The following is a 17,866-nucleotide window of genomic DNA, read 5'->3' as shown; positions in this document are numbered from 1 at the left end:
AAGAAAATAACAATCAACATTTATGGCCAATATACATGCAAAATATTTTAAATAAGCTAATAATTACCACTGAGAGTAGTAGAAGCATAATAGAACCTGACTCTATTTTTTAATCATGAAAATGGAATTCCTACAATACTATGTATGATGTGAAAAGTCAAAGAATGGTTCTTTTAAAGGTACATGGAAATAGAGAAATCTTTTCAGAATTCAGAATTTACTTTCCTGATGATCTATGAAGGAAAAATATTGTCATTGTACTGGTCATATTTAGTCTGATTTTTTGAAATTTATTTATGTATTTATATTTTTTTTGTAAGAAAGGAACTGTGTTGGAATAGATAAGGTAAAAAGCATGATGTTCATATTTAACCTTATTGCTTAGTCCAGTCTCCTTAGAATCAATGGAGAAGCATGAATAAAAGAGAATAGAATAAGACCTAGTGCCTTGGCATTGTCTGTGAAATTTAAAGTCTATGAAATGTCTACAAATGATAATGAAAATGAGTGCAAATGTATTTTGCACATGTATACACAAATGTATAAAATATATTATGTATTTTAAGCTGAGAAAACATCCATAAAAGACCCCAGTAAAGAGGAGTTTTGCTGGGAAGATAACATCAAAGATAAAGGATTTATACAGAAAAAAAAAAAAAAAAAAAGGCTCTTAGCTTCCAATGTGGAGGCAAAAAAACAGACGTGAGTTACTTTTTGCTATGCTTTGTATACATTTGCATTAGTGACTATAAAAATTACACTGGAATATAATTTTTTAGCATTTGAATATGTGTGAGTGAAAGTATTTTTTTAATTTCTCAAAGTAGCAGCGAAGAAGAAGCCAAGTTCCGATCAGTCCATTTAAGGAGCAGAAATTCTGTATTTCTCCAGTCAGTCATAAGTATGCTAATTAAACAGTCTGGATGTACATATAAGTAGATAAAAAATACAATAAGGTATTCCCCCTTGGAATCCCTTTGCCCCATTCCTCCAGATGAGGAAGCAGATGCCACGACTGTAGAAAAATGACTTGGGAATAAAAAGGTGAGATTCATCCCCTAAATGTAATACAATTTACAAATTGTATACAAATGGTGCTCAAGTAAACCATCCCATGAAGTACAAAACAGAACACATAAAATACAGAATACAGATAGCGTAGTTCTTGAAATACCTACATAAAAGAATGGTAGATTACTGTAGGTCAGCAAATTAGAACTAAGTGGTATATGGAACAGAACACAAGGAAAAGAAGGAAAAAGAGAAAGAGGCAAAAATTAGACTCAAAATTGAAATAGCGTAGCAGTGGCTACATAAATGGCTCCTGGATCAAAGTTTCCACAGACTGTAAGATATTCCTTAAGAAATTCTCCAACACATTATGGAAATGATATTTAAGCAATTATAATTCATTTGATATATATTAATTAACAACTACTTTTTTTTTTTTTTTGTCTAGATATGCAACCCAAATTATTTTTTTCTGTAGTGTTGCAGAACATCACAAATTTACAAAATTGTCAATTGTCAGTTATGCAGGAAGGTTCTTTAAAATTCAGCACTTAGTCTTTTCAGTGCTTTTTGGCATATACGGCTGTTAGTAGATTAGATGGATGTCAGATAGCTGAGTTTGGTAAGGAAGTATATTCTGGACTGTAGAACTTAAAATGGTTCTTGATGTTGGAGGGTTGTGAAAAATAAGTGGTGAGGGAAGAAAAACCTATCCAGAGAAATTATTGAGAGATCAATATTTGGTAGGGTTATTGCTGTTGAGAAGGTAAGTATGACTGAAAGGAAAAGGACAAAAAATATGGTGAAAATGGAAGGAAAAAAAAAAAAGAGAGAGAGAGAGAGAGACTGGGTGACAAAAATACAGTCCAGAAGAACAGAAGAGTTTAGAAAAAGAATAAACTGCATCTTGATCCTATAAGTCCCTCTATAACAAATGGAAGGGAATAAGAATTGCAAAATAAAAGGAAGAACCCCTAGCACAGGGCAATCATCTTTACTATGTCTATATAGAATGAAAAAAGTCAGCGTAGTACTACATTACATGCTACAAACACTTAGGATAATGAAAGTGATTTGTCATGACTATGTACACAGATCCTTGCATGCTTAACCAAATAACTTTTTTGACTGGAAAGAACCATACAAGTACACTATAATGATTTTAAATGCATTTAACAAATACATTCACAATGATCAAGTCAAAAATTTCTGGAAAAATTAGTTTCTTCCTGTTGTTGACTTCTTTCTTCCAATTCCAATTTAGTGTCTTAAATCTAAAGATATATATATTATATTTATTATCTTTATTACTGAAGTTAACAAATATGACTGAGGATATTTATGAAAGCTAAGGAAAAATTCATTATGATCGAGAAATTGAAATGAAATCATCGCTAACAGTGTTTCCAGCTTCTTGTGTATCTGTTATTCAAATGCTATGTCATACTATATATTTCTTGCTGTGTGACTGTTTCTTCGAATAACTAGATCTAGAGCACACAAGGGAAAAAGATAAGTCAACACCTCTGACAAAATGTGTGATTTTCAGTACCAATAAGCAAAACTCACTCATATTTTTCTCATTTGACAGTAAGAATAGTGAAAGTGTAACACGGATTTTCATCATGGCCTATCCAAGCCCAGAAGGGAACATGAATTCATATTTGTGCATTAGTTTGTGTTAACACTGTGCTGCAGCATCTACACTGCAGCCATCAAGCTGTATGTAAATTAGCCTGGCTATACCTAAATGCGATCCAATCATATCCCCAGCAGCATTATGGGTATACCTAAAATGCTGTGTAGCAAACTTAATTCTAGAAGCAATCAAAAATAGTGAAGTGAGCTGACTGCAATGGCTTTTATGGAAATGATCACACTAAATGTTCACAGAGATATTAACTTAAAAAATTAAATGAGAAAGTTTAGTAGACTCTAAAACTCAATAACATGGAATTTCTCATTAAAATTGGCTACTATGCTGAAGAACTGATAAACAATAACTGCTGTAACTATATTTGTAAAGAGTGCTAGAGTTGACTGGAAGAATTACAGAGTGCTGAGGTTTGTGTCAAATGAGGCAAACTGGTTTAATGAAAAAGTAGTCCCAAAAATGAGAATAAATATTTTAGAACAATAAAAGGTAATAAAAACAAAATAATGAAAGTAAGGGATCACAAGATGTTCAGCATTTTAAATTAATGCAATACCAAAATACATAAATACTAAATACACTACTACATACATACTAAATACTAAATAGCTAAATACATGTTTTGTGCCGTGAGAATACTCTTTTAATTCCCTTATTATGCAAAAGGAAAAGTACTCTAATCATGCTTAAAATATACTGATTTTAACTTTGAGGCTTTCTTCAGGGGCAATATATATAGGGTTAAATATATGTTACAACAGTACAAGCTTTGATCCAAGTATTTGTCAAAGTGAAGTGAGATTACTTAAAAAACCAACCATCCAAACACTAACAAAAGAGAGAGAAACAAACAAATAAATAAAACAAGAACTCCACACCTCACTGTGAAAAACACTTTTCTCAGGATATAAAGAAGTTCTTAAGAAATTTTAAAGAGGTAAGATAGCAATGTGATGTCCTATGGAGTTCAATCTCTTTTGGCTCCTGGGTCAATATTATTACACCCTCCTGTACATGCCTTGCTAATTTTAATAGGTAAGGCTTACTATTTTTTTCTCATTAAACATCCTTAACTTGCCTGATAAGTATTTCATAACACATTTTTAATCTCTGAATTGATCCTATTAAGACAAGGGATAATACCTAATTTTGATTAATATTCACTTCTTCATACTTAACTCCACTGCTGTTTTCTGAGTATTATGAATCCAAAAATAAGGCACCTCATCATTCAGAATTTCTACATGATAAGGTTTGTATAATGTATAGGTAGACAATGACTCTTTATCAGGGAGTGTATTGATAGGGCAAGGAATAATGGTTTTGAGCTAAAAGAAGGTAGATTTAGATTAGATATTAGGAAGAAATTTTTCACAATGAGAGTGGTGAGGCATTGGAACAGGTTGCATGGAGAATCTATGGATGCCCCATCCCTGGAAGTATTCAAGGACAGATTGGATGCAGCTTTGGGCAACTTGGTCTACTGGGAGGTCTCCCTGCCCATGGAATGAGATGATCTCTCTCTAAAGGTCCATTCCAAACCAAACCATTCTATGATTCTATGGTTTTAAATTATTAAAATTAAAATTGATAATTTTCCCATGAAACAACTTTTGGTATATTGCTGGATAGCTAAGTTTGACAGAGGGACATTATATATGAAATATAGATATGGCCTTTTTAGACTCAAGCTCACAGGATTACCACATACATATAAGTTACACATACCATGTATTTAACAGCAATACTAAATAAAAGATGTATGTATAATATATACATGCAAAGAGAAACAAGGAGAGATAAAATTGAAGTAAAACACGGAGGGTAATATGCATTCCTACTGCCATTTTTATTATAGTGCTATGTATGGTACAACATCAGTTATACAATGATGTGTTAGAAGTTCCAGTATTGTTGTTCTCTATTTCTGTAGTATCTCTTGAGAATATTACATACCAGAACTACTAATGGGTTTCAAAAGGACTACAATCTGATATATACTTTAGTTAAATTATTTTTTCAGTATCACATAATCATAAACATGCATTTCTAAAGAAACGTTTTTCATTTCATATTGGAAGCTCTTACAAGATCAAGCAGACTTTATGGTATATTAAAAAAAAAACAATAACAACAAAAAAAACCAATTGAATGAAATACACTAGCCATCAAATTTTCTATTTTAGAATTTGCTTATATCAGTACGTATTAATCTACAGATGTATATAGATGACTAAATGGAGGCAGTTCTCATCTTTCATTTTTCAGCAGGATATAATTATATTTTCTCGTCTGCATATTTTCCCTAGTTTCAGATGCGTATAAACAAGTTTATGAATGACTGTCTTGACTTTGTCACAAGCATACTAATAATATTTTGCTAATCTGCAAGATTTCAGAATGGCAATTTTTAACATATACTCTGTTTAGAAAATGAATTATTGTGTTAGCTTCAGAAGCAAGATATATTTCAAATAAATGTTTTATCCACAAGTCCACATTTTACATTCTGTAGTTAAAATACAGCATTAGAATTCCTTTAGACAAACTAAGCACAATGGTAGAAATCTTGCAGCTAGTGTACCTTCTATATGTCTGTTCGCATTTAACACTAAAACTAAAGAATTTCAAAACCTCTGTAATCGTCAGAATCTATCCAGGGTTCTTTTATTTAAAGGCACTATTTTTAACCCTTTAAAATTTATCTTCTTTATTATTTTTTATACATGTCTTTATAAGAAAAAAAATGATCCCTTTCAACAAAATAAGTGTGAAAATATGAAATAAGAGTTTCTTACAATAAACTATCAGGATGAAAAGGACAATATATTATGTACATATGCAAAAATATACAAAGGTAAAGAGAATATTGAAATAAATTATGTCTATACAATTCAGGATATTCCTCATAAGTTGTCAGAAATGTCATAGTTCCTTTAAAGTCTATACAGAATATATTAATATTGCATTTGAAAGAACTGAGAAGCAGAACTGAGAAGTACTGCACATTCAGAAAAATGAGGAACAAAAATCAGCGTAAATAAAATTCAAATTATTGCCCCTGAAGAATTCAAATATTTTAGTCTTAAGATGTACATTTTCATATTACAGATAAACAGATCTTGAGCTACAATCTAAAGGAGCAGCTCTTTTACTGTATCTCTGCTCCTAGTTGTGTTGTCTTATGCCTTACCCACTGTCAAAAAACAAAACAAAACAAACAACAACAACCAAAAAAAAACGTAAAGAGCTAAATCATCAGGAAAAAAAAAGAAGGATTATTCAATTTCAATACGAGTTTTGCTCGTTTTTTTCCCTGGATCAGATCGCATGAGGTCAGATGAGTACCAGAACTGGTGCTCAGAAAGTGACAGGAGCATGCAAGAAAAGTACAGCTGGAAAAGGCAGGAGAGACTCTTTCATAGGTAGCTGTAGATAAAATTAACTTGATCTATTCATTTTTCTTCAGTTAAAAAATCCTTAGATCTTCTGTACAGGCTTTTTTTTTTTTTTTTTTTTTTTTAATTTTGTTCCTTATGATACCACAACTCTGAGCAAATTCAATTGGAAAACCAGAGCCATCTGTTAACTCCGTGTGAGTAATCACTCACTCTTGGTGCTAGAAGAAGTGGGGCTTTTGTAGAACTGTTGTCAGCAAAGAAAGGTACCTAGTGGTTGCTGTAAACACAGTAAGGTGTAAATACTTTTCATAGTTCTGTCCTGTGGGAACTGAGCCACTGCCAACTCATTGCCAATTTTGTGACCTCCTCTGAGCTCCCATAAACATGCAGCTGCTAGCCCTTCATGACATTCTGGCCTACTCTGTTTCTCATAGGAAGAGATAATATGACAGCAGATCAGATACAGCAATTAGCTGGATAGATGGATTTTAAAGCACTGTATAGGGTTTCAGGCTTTGTAAACTGTCTGGCCTAAACTTAGAAGATGTAGTTTTGAAGTGATCACAAACTTTAATTTCTGTATGTCTCAGTTTCCCATCAATCAGAGAAAGATTATATGTTCATCTACTTGCTGTGATTTTACCTTGCTAGGCAGCTGAACTCCACCACAACCGCTCTCTTACTCCCTCTCCTCAGAAGAAGAGGGGAAGAAGAAAAGGAAAGAAACAATTCATGGGTTGAGATAAGGATAATTTAATTAAAGGAAAAATAATTATTAAGGGAAAATTATTATTAATTAAATAATTTATCTAAAGGGAAAATGGAAAGGGGAAAAGGGAAAAAAAAAGAAAAAAGAAAAAAAAAGAAAAACAAGCAAAGGATGTGTGGAAGTACAGAGGAAAGAAATTACTCTCTACTTCCCATACTTCCCACCAACAAGCAATGCTTGGCCACATCCTTGAATCAGGGCCTCAACACACGTAGCTGTTGTTCAGGAGGACAGACATTTTCATGAAAGCCCAGCCCTCCATTCTTCTTCCTTTTTCCACCTTTTATGGCTGAGTGTGACATCATATGGTATGGAATACCCCTTTGGTTGGTTTAGGTCAGCTGCCCTGGTGATGTTCCTTCCTCACCTCTTGCCCACCCTCAGCCTGCTGGCTCTGGGGGGGTTAGATGGAGTCCTGATGCAGTGCCATTATAGCAGTAGACACGATGCTGGTGTGATACCAGTGCTGTTCTAGCTACAAGTGCAGAGCACAGCACTGTATGGGCTGCTGCAGGGAAAGTTAACTCCATCCCAGCCAGGCCCATTACACTACATTGCAGCACTCTTGGAGTGACAGCCTTCTTGCCAAGGAATTTTCATGCCTGGGATAGGTTAAACGTGGCTCCCCTTTAATTCTCTCCAAAAGGATTCAGTGCAATACTGTTCAGCAGGCTACTTTATTGAAACCATTGTATTATTTCCCATTATCTGTGTACCTAAAAAATAATTTTAAAAAAGGGTCTGGACCTCTCTAGATTAGAGCTTGAAATTAGCACTAAAAGAACTCATATCATACTTAAACTAAAAGTTATTTGATATGCCCATTTTACTTCCTTTTATTTCAGTAGTTTTTCAGCTATAACACATTAATCTCTGAAGAAAAGCATAATGGGTCTGAATTCTTTACATCAGCACTTTTGCTCACACTGCAGCGCAGTACAATGGGATATGTTCTGCATTGCTAGAGATGCTGTCCTTCAGATAGGATGTTAAACCAAGGCCCTTTCATCTTTCATGGCTTCACATCTAAAAAGTAGAAATCTCAATGATATTCTGAAAATATTAAGGAACAGCAATGTTTCTTCAGACAGTATACATACCTTTTGATACAACCATGCACCCTTTTTACATCCTTTGATAAAAACATGGATTACTCTTCACAAGCATGCACAACCTGTTTACAGAGTGACAGTAAATACTGAGTTCCTATGCATAAAGTCAGCTTTCATGCACCTAATCTACTCCCATACAGGCTGTTGAAAGTATAGATAATTTTGCTTCTTTCAAGACAGGCTTCAGTATAACAGGTGCAGTGAGCCCTTTCTCACATTTATATGACCATATTGGAACCTGCAGCAACTGAACTGCTGGTGCTAAGGACAGGAATTGCTGGGACTAATTGACATTACTAATGTCAGGAACACCTGTGCTTCTATCAGAAGGAATATGTCAAATAGAGACACAGGTGTGCTATATCATTTATTGAAATGAAAACATGGCAAACATTAAAATAAGCAAGTTGTTATTATTATAGTATGGAGGAGGTAATCTGTTGTCTAACTGTAGGTTTCTTCCTGTTTAAAGTGAAAACATTAAAGTCTCCATTTATATCATGCTAATGCACAGGGTTCTTTCTTATTTCCTAATACCGTATAATTAAGCTACTTATGAAATCTGTCTGAAAAAAAAATAAAAATCTTCATTTAAATTTTTGAGAGTGGGATTTCTCAGATGTTAGATCTATAGCAGGCTGGACACAAATCTAAGTCATTAATTGAAGATGACTAGATCTAAGTTAAATCTGCCTGAGAATTAGTTATATGTAGCAATAAAACAAATTTACAAAATGTATTTAGAAGTAACTAATTATTTTCTGTCTTGTTAAAGCATAAGGGCAAACATCTAGGATGCTCACTTAATCTAATCTCCTGAACATAGAAGCTTTCAGTCCTTTTTAAAAGCAAAGGCAGCTTTCTGGATGCTTGAATATACATTTTTAGTTGTTAATGTTATGCAGTTGAGTGTAAAATGTTTATTTTGAAAGTAAAACACAATGACAGGGGGCTTTTTTTTTCCCCACCAGATTTCTCTATAACAATTAAGTGTTTCCAGAATGTATAAATAAGATGCAAGGGATTGTATTTGGTTGTAAAATAAATTACAACAATAGTTTGTATTATTATATTAATCCAAGTAACAAAGCATCGCCGAAACCTCAATATACATAAAGATGTTTTAACATGATGTTCAGTCTTCCAAAGATGTAACAGTCTTATCAAACAGATCAGTCCGTCACAAAGCAAAGGTCCAGATTCCCTTTATTTATCTTGTGTACCTCATTTCATAATATATCCCTCTCCACCACTGACCCTCAATTTTAGAAGAGCAACTGGGAATTGAAGATTTTATCTCATATGAATCAGAATTATTAGGACTAGTTTTACTACAAATCATTTTGCTACAGCATTACATCAGCCTAAGTGTACTAATCTCAAGAATGAAATACGACTCCTCAAGAAGTCCACTGTTCTCCTTAAAAGAGGCTAGAAAATGGTTTCCTACAGAGATGTAAGGACTCAGAATGTCTGCCCATGGTAGTTAAAATATTGTTAAATCAGTAATTTCTCACTTAAAACATGCCCATGTATATATATATACATACATATATAATGTATGTGCTTATATTAATTGCAGAAATAAAATATGATTTTTTTTCAATTAAATTGTGAAAATAGGCATGAAAGTTGATGAAAAGAAGGTTCTAGTGACACAAGATAAATCATAAAAATGGCAGATACTATGTGAGTTTTTTTCTTCCTTCAGTTAACGATTCAGCGTGAATTCTATAAGTCATCATTTTCCCTTCTTGTCAATCACATAGTTAGTTTGGAAATTTTCTGTCAATCTTCACAGAATTAAGACACTGAAGGTAAGAAAAAGCTTATTCTGGACAGTCTTATCTGAAAATTACTCTGTATTGTTCCCACTGATGCTCGTCATTTATTAAGTACATAGAACAAGATAGCTCGTAGCATTTCTCATTCAATTACTTTATTTTTCTGAATATCTAGAAAAACACATCTACAAGTTTCACAATGGCAGTAATCCTGCTGCTCAAACTTAATTATCTGCTATCTTAACAGATGCCTCAAAATACTTTCCAGAATTGCTTTTTTTTTTTCCACAATCTCATATATATTTGACACTGTGAAATTGAGATTGAGCGTTAGTAAGCTGTCTGAAAGTATCAATTTTACTTGTTACAAAGGTTATGTTTGCATATTTAAAACAGATATTGCTCACAACTGTTTTTTTAATTATTATTATTATTTTTTAAACACAACAAATCTAATGTGCTGTCCACAAAAGTATGTACAGATGTGTGTGAATATCCTGCATGTAGCAGAATGTTTCCTATCAGATTCCTGTCAGCAAGATAACTCAGTAGCAGTAACAGTTGCTTCATTCTACCCCAAGGCAAATAATAAACGATAAATGATTGATAAATGATAAATAAGGCTATGTACACAGTATATTGGAGGTGTAAAATAAATAAATAAATTAATTAATTAATTAAATAGGCTTATTTCATCATAAAGTCAAAATAAATGACAATTGTGTAAAAAGACATCTAAATATTAACCACCTCTTTAGTGCAGTAAGGTAGTAAGAGAGAGGTCTGGTAAAAAAAGTCTTATATTTCATGGTCCAGAAAACTAATTCATGAATTACTGAGTTCATGAATACATGAAAACTGAGTTCATGAATACAATTTTAAAAGATACCATGTGTCTGGAACACGTGTAGCTGAGGAAGATAAATCATCTATTTAAGAGCATATATCCAACTAATTTTCACTGAGACCTAGACACTCTGGAATCTTAAAGTTTGGAGAGTTCAGGCTCAGGCCCAGCTCAGGCTATGAGTCTTTCCAAAACGAGTAGTTCAGAATCGGTACCTTTAAACTTTTCCAACAAGATTTTTTTCAAATCAATGAGGTTTTAAATCACTCACTGTGATCATATCCCTGCAACCATTGACCAATGTACTTATGATCAATTGACAACTCAGCAGTCTTTAGCAGAACAGTTGTGCATGTCAGTTGCTTGGCAGACAACTGAGCTCTTTTGAAGATAAACAAAATATATAGAAATAATAACAGTCTTGAGAGTTAAAATCTCTGCTTTAGCCTCTATTTCTTTTTCAAATTATTCTTTTTTATTATTTCTACAGACAACATTCACAGTATCTAAAAAGTATAGAAGCAAAATGCTTTCATGAAGCACATATTAAACTGATGTAAATTTGTGTTTCTTAATAACTTATTCATTTACTACATTTTCACAGGAAATTGTTATTTTCCACAGCTTTCTTAATGACTAAAGAGGCAGACTTTACCACCACCCAACCAGAAGTTCCCGCAGGTGATAGAAACACCCAAAATCAAATAAATCTGAGGCCAGCCTGCTGTCTGAATAATAATGTACTACATTCTCATGGTCATAAGAGAGATTAACACTCAGTTTCTGATCACACTTGTCTGTGCAGCTGGCAAAAGCTAGAAACTCTGTTAAGATTGCTATTTACTTCTATTACAGAAGAATTTTGAGTTTGCACATGAGAGGAGGGTTCTAGTCCCCTACTTAGAAATCCATAGTGAAGACACTCTGTAAAGTCTAATAAAGAGATACAAAAGCCAAGCTCAATATAAAGGAGCAAATGAAACATAGGTACAGGAAGCTTAATTGTTCCTTCCCAAAGCATCACAAACCTGTCTATACTACAGGGTAAAATACAGAACTGTACAGGAATATATAATGGAAACTCAAAGTTTAGTCCAAAAAATGCCAATTATTGAGTTTTTTTTCTTTTAAATTTACTTTTTGACTTTCTTCTGATTACTTCAGAATCAGAATCTTTCCGATTACTTCATTATTTTATAAATTAAAAATTATAAATATACCTGAAAACTTGCTTGGAGCTTCTGTGTATGAATCAGGATTTTTAATCAATAAATAACATGTTTTAGCCTTTAGGAGGTACTACTTCTCCTAGCAGGATCAAGGGGAAGCAAACTTTTCCTGAATTTCTCATAAGAACAGCTGAAAAAATAAATAAAATTAAGGTGGGAGAAAAGGGCCAAGATCTCCAGTTCTTAACCGTAAAGAGGAACCAGACTTTCAAGAAATGTTTAAGTGGTAGAGTTCCTGTGCTTGAATTACTATGACTGGCAGCATCACTTGTTACACTTTAAATATATTTCTTTCATTAGCAATTAATTCTAGTTGTAAACCTTGCCATATGCATAGCAGCTCCGAACCCAGAAGAATGCAACTGGTGAGTTTCGTCATTATTTTGAATAGAAATTTTAACAATAACACTGAGTTTATATTTTGTTGTTGTTGCTGTTGCTTTGGTTTTTTGTTGTTGTCATTTTTGTTATTTAAACATAGACTGCAAATACTTGTTCTGCCTAAAAGAAATGTTTTTTCTAATTGTAAGTATGTACAGCATGTTGAACAAAATGGAAAAGACTTCTAAGCTGCAGTTCATTTATTATGGATGACAGATCACTTTATACTATACCTCATTAGTCTAAGAAAAGCAATGTGAAAGGTAGTCAACATTAACACTTGAAAGAGTCTGCCATTTGATGACACCAGTATTCTTGTTTCTTTTATGGTAATGGGGAAAAAAGAAGATTCCTCAAAGAGTAAACAGACACAGTCTTGTTCACTCACTAATACTACAAATTACTTCTCATTCTTTTTACTGTTTTCCATTTCTTATTGTGTCCATAATGCTTTTCAAATTCTCGTGCAGGGCATCTGATGCACTTCACAGTCACAATTACTACCAAAGGGAAACTAAAGTTACTCTATCAAGGTATTGAACAGCAGGAGGGCAACAGCTAGAGGCTTTGTTCAGCTTTAGACATTCTTTTCCAGTTCAATATCAGATATTATTTTGCAATGGTGTATGTATTGTATTCACTGTCAAAAGCATCTACCCCACAAAGCATTTCAAATAGATTAGCCAGAGCAGTTTAGCCACATTACTTCTTCCTATGCAGTGAGGCAATCATTAACATGTACTTCTTTAATGCAAGTCCTGATAACACAATCTAAAATGTGAATTCATTTTATCATAAAAAACGAAAGAACAAAACCCTGAAACATCAGAACAGAACACACACAAGAAATGATGAGAATTATTTCCCTGTTTATATAATACAAGGGACTGTTTCCAGAGTAAAGCTTCATACAAATAGAATCTCATATTTCTGGAATGCATGGTAAGGCCCATGAGTTTTTACTGTAATGGAGTAAAAGGAAGAGGAAAAGAGTTCTGAGAAATAAAGCTATACCTCTCAGCATAGCCTGCTCTTTTCTGCATCTCTCATAAATTACTTCTAGTCTCACTAGCAGGGATTACAGTGCCCATTTATGTTCACCACAGCGGTGCAAAATTTATGATTTCTGGATGGGAGATCAAGATGCAGCTAAAACAAACATACAGTACCCACCCGCAGGAGCTAGCACATCAGCTGACTTCTAGATCAACCATTATGAGAGACTGTACAGAAAAATAGGAGACCGCATATTTTCAAGTGTAATGAAATTTCACCTTACATATATTGTTGGACTATTAAAAATCATCAACTGGGTAAAATGAAATCTATGTAATACTGCATCTCCTCTTTCATGCCACCCTTCCACCTTCTCTATTATTCATTCCTGTTCTTTATTTCTGCTCAGTATATACAACTGAACTACATTTTAAGTTATTTTTTCCCATGTAATGTTACCGTTCCTTTGAGAGCTGTTCCACAGGTACCTTCTTTGTTCTAAATTGGTTTTTGTTGTTGTTTGTTTTTCTCAGTCATGCCCAGTTATTACTCTTCTAAATTGAGATCATTTATCTATTTATTTGTTGACACTTGCTCCTCTTCTGTTTATACTCTTTCTCTTGGTCTTACAAACCTTTTATGCTACCAACCTTTTGGCCTTCTCTTCATCAAAGAAAAAGCAGTCTAGCAAAATATCTCCTAAACTGGGGTCATGTACAAAAAAGCGAACTTGTTCCTTATTTCTTCAGCTTTCTAGATAGGAACTGTCTTCCAGCCAAACATAAGGGTTAGGTCTCAATGTTTAGCCCTTCCCTTTATATAGAAAGTAGTCTGATGTGATGTACTCCAACTGGAGAGCTAAGGAGATCCTGTTGGTGAATTTTATGGGTTCATAGAATTTGTAGGCCTAGGTGACTACTTGCATTTCATAATTTCTCCAGTTCCTTGCCAAAGCACGAACTCAATCTATTCAGAGAGAATAACTTGCTCTCAAAATAAAAGTGGTTTAATATGTTTCAGTATTTCTGTAGCTCACTTAAAATTTCACTCGTCTTCAGCAGTATGTCCAGATGAAAAGAATCCCTGGATCCATGCTGTCTAAGTAAGTTGTCCATCTGCTTATTTTCTTGAAGATTTTAACAGAACAAAATTTCTAGTTTTGCCTCCAGAATTTTCCCAGAGTTCTCCCAGATCTTTTCAGCTTGTGAAAATAGTCCTCTTCTAAACTCTTCTCTCCATGAATAAACTTGATGAACAGCAGATTGTCATTTTGCTTGAAAACAGGAAGCAAGCACAAGAGCTTCTCCTTTAGGGAGACAAAGTCCTTCCTTCCTCTCCACTTACTCCAGCTGGTCTTCTATTTCTGAAAATGAAGCAGCCTTTCTGCTTTGAGTAGAGCTTTCTTTTAAACAGAGCTAGGGAAAAAAAAGTACATATTCACTGTAAAAAATCAGAACTTTTTAATAATTTTAATTTTGATAGAAGTTGACTTGAGAAAAAATAGAAAGGAAACTGTCTGATAATGTCAAAAACATTCTGTTTCAACATTTTCCTTTTTTTTTTTTTCATTTTAAATGGCTTTTTGAAAACTTCATATTAGAAGACCAATGTCTAAACCAAACATTGCATTTTTTTCCTCAAAACTGAAAGCTGGGACATGCATGAGATACATGCTGAAAATTAAGACTTCACATGAAAAAAATAGCAAAATGTATACCTATCTCATTTTACTAGAAGACTTCTTTTGCTCTACAGCAATCCTCTGCAGTATATTTACATCTGCTATGCAAAGCACTCTGGTGTCATGTTAGGAGACCTGCTTATACCAAAGACTCTTTCAAGGGCTGAAGAACACATAGACACAAAGCATTTTAAGCGCAATTCAGAAAATCATTCTAATTTCAACTGCTTTTTCAACATTTTATCCCACTCCTCATGAGTTCTAGAAATCTGTGTTAGTGGAACTCTATTCTGACACTGAATCACACAGTCCTAGATATGGAGTGATGCTCTGTCTAATTCAGATTTCCTTTTTGGACTCCGCATTCTTACATGCACATACATAAAACCAGGCACATGCACGCAAGAACACAATCACAAAAAGACACTACTCACACAGATTTAACCTAGATTTGTATTTTCTCCTGTTACCCTCAAAATTATCTTTCTGCCTTTTTCCACCCTTACATTAGGATTCCGTTCTTCACAGAGTGCTTAAGCTTCTAGACTCAAACATCCATCTAAGCAAAGAACAAAAGAAAAAACAACAACAACAACAAACCTATACTGATGCTAGATTGCTCATAAAGCTTGGAAAATTCAACACTTTCAACACACTGTTATTCCTTGTTCATTGCATACAGATATACGGAGAATCTTTGAGATACAAGGACAGCAAAATTATATAGAAGCTGTGTGGGGAAAAGAAATAATATTGAGAATCCATCTAAACAAAACCAAACAAAAAGAAAAAATAAAGAAAATAAGACATGCCTTTTGAGAACTCTCAGAGTTATCTCCCACCCTGAGAAAGGATAGGCATGCTAGGTAGGATTGGTTTGAATTTCACTTTGTTTTGTAGACAAGTGTTTGTATTATTCCTTAGACTGCTGTTCTGGTCATTCTCACATTTTCTCTAGCATCTTTCACACTAGTTTGCTAGTGTGGTGGGTCTGACATTGGCTGTCTGCCAAAAGCCTGCCCAGCTACTCTTTTACTCCTCTTCAACAGGATAGGAGAAAAAGTAAAATGGAAAATTTGTGGGTCAAAATGAAGAAATCATTTACCAATTACCATCATAGGCAAAACAGACTCTACTTGGGGAAGAGTAATTTAATTTATTAACAATTAAAATACAGTAGGAAGGTGAAAAAAAAAAAAAAAAAAAAGGTTAAAACACCTTCCCCCACCACCTAGGATCAATTTCACAGAATCACAGAATGGTCGAGGTTGGAAGCATGCTCAGCTGTGGAAGTATCTCAGGAAACTTCTAATTTCTAACATAGCAGCCTGGTTTGTATTTTAAATCATGCTGACTTCCTCTGACAAATGTGTGCAAAAAGACTTCTTGTGAGGTAATCTAGACATAAAAAAATAATCCACATTCTGTGGGTATCATTTAGGTGGGGGTGAGAATAGGCCATAACTGATTTCAGTTAAAAAATATACAAATATTTTCACAACATTGCCAATTAATTCATAGATAGTGCAGAGTTGCTTCAGTTCATTGCCTTTTCTGGTTGAATTTCTGACCCCAAAATCTGAGAGAAATTTAGCTGTTCAAGAATTGCCTACAGTCCATGAAGATCTTCCTTTATGACACAGCATACTGTTGGCAGAGAAGAGAGCAAACTGCATTCCGACACTAATTTTTCTGTGGATATGCTTCTGTTATTCATTTCTCCCAGTTGCACTATTAGTTTACTAGGAAGCGGCAGCTGTTATAACACTATTTTTTTACCACTCTACAGAATTGGACAAATAAAGGAAAACATCAATATTTTGCAAACTGTAATGAGGTCTCATTCTATATCAGATCCACTTGAACTATTTGTAATGACCTCCAAGTTTTCTATAGGGTTGCAGCTTATCAGTTTTCTTCAGCAACCATATTATATGGCATTTGAGCGTCTGGAAACGCAGATATATATTACAATGAGGCAAAGACAGAAATTTCCCAAAGACTTCCCGGAGCTCTGGAATGCCTTCATTGAAAGAAAACATCACTTTCAAAACAGGATTCAGCATTCTGTCTTTCAGCAAAACAGGAAGCTGGGAAAAGAAAGTTAATGTTCACTCAGTTTTTATGACCATACTAAATTTCTGTGTCCGTCCTGAAACAGTGCCTAAATCAGGCGAGAACAATAAGTTTAACTTCTAGTTACTACAGTGACACACAATATAAGATCCTACTGATAAGTTGTACATTTTTACGAAGCCAGCAATTATAGTGGCTCTCCTTCCCCTGTTAAACATGAGTAGGCGTGAGATATTTTTTTTTTTTTTTTGCTTTTTTTTTGGGGGGGGGGGGTGGAGGGGGTAGAAGAGGGGAGGGAAGCAGATAGAACTTAAGGAATTTTATGTTCCTCAAATAGTCTTCATTTTGCATCCAGATCAACAGTTCTGCTGGACCCTTAATGATAAGTTTGTTCCTAAATATTCGCTGCTTCAGGATTATCTTTACAGCTCACCTTGGTGCACAGATGACTTCTGTTTAACCAGCCAAAAATAATCTAGATTGCTGATTGCAAAAATGAACTTCAGAGTTTGATGAATTGTGACAAAGCCTTTTTTACAACTTTATTCTGCTGATTTGTTGTATAGAAAGAAGTATCCCTCCCCTCTTTTCATGTTGTTCAGAAAAAGTAAAATAGAGGGAACTGTTACTGATATATAGGTAAAATTATATATAAACTCTTATGTACTCTAATAAAACACATGGATCTAACAAGACATGGTTGCTCTGTATTTCTGCTTTCCCCAATCCCTCTTATACATGGTATGGCCACGGTAGAGATGGTGCACTTCAGTTCCATTACTCATAAGTGACTGAACATCTTCCAAGTTTTTAATCAAGACTACTTGATTGCAAGTTAACTGGGTGAACTTCAATCTAGAGAGACTAATGGTGAATTTAAAAAAAAAAAAAAAAAAAAAAAAAAAAAAAGGAAGTGATATCACTG

At 33.9% G+C, this 17,866-nt stretch overlaps 1 protein-coding gene across 5 annotated transcripts in view; it reads left to right on the top strand.

Annotated features, from left to right (window-relative positions):
* CDH9 (cadherin 9) overlaps positions 1-17,866 on the top strand; it is a 102,641-nt gene that overhangs the window by 57,884 nt on the left and 26,891 nt on the right. The gene's annotated exons all lie outside the window — the stretch shown is intronic.

This window comes from Anser brachyrhynchus (genome assembly GCF_964034855.1).
Source record: "Anser brachyrhynchus genome assembly, chromosome: 2".
NCBI classification, from domain to species: Eukaryota; Metazoa; Chordata; class Aves; order Anseriformes; family Anatidae; genus Anser; species Anser brachyrhynchus.
The sequence above is the reverse complement of the archived record's forward strand: the minus strand, read 5'-3'. Positions and strand labels throughout refer to the sequence as shown.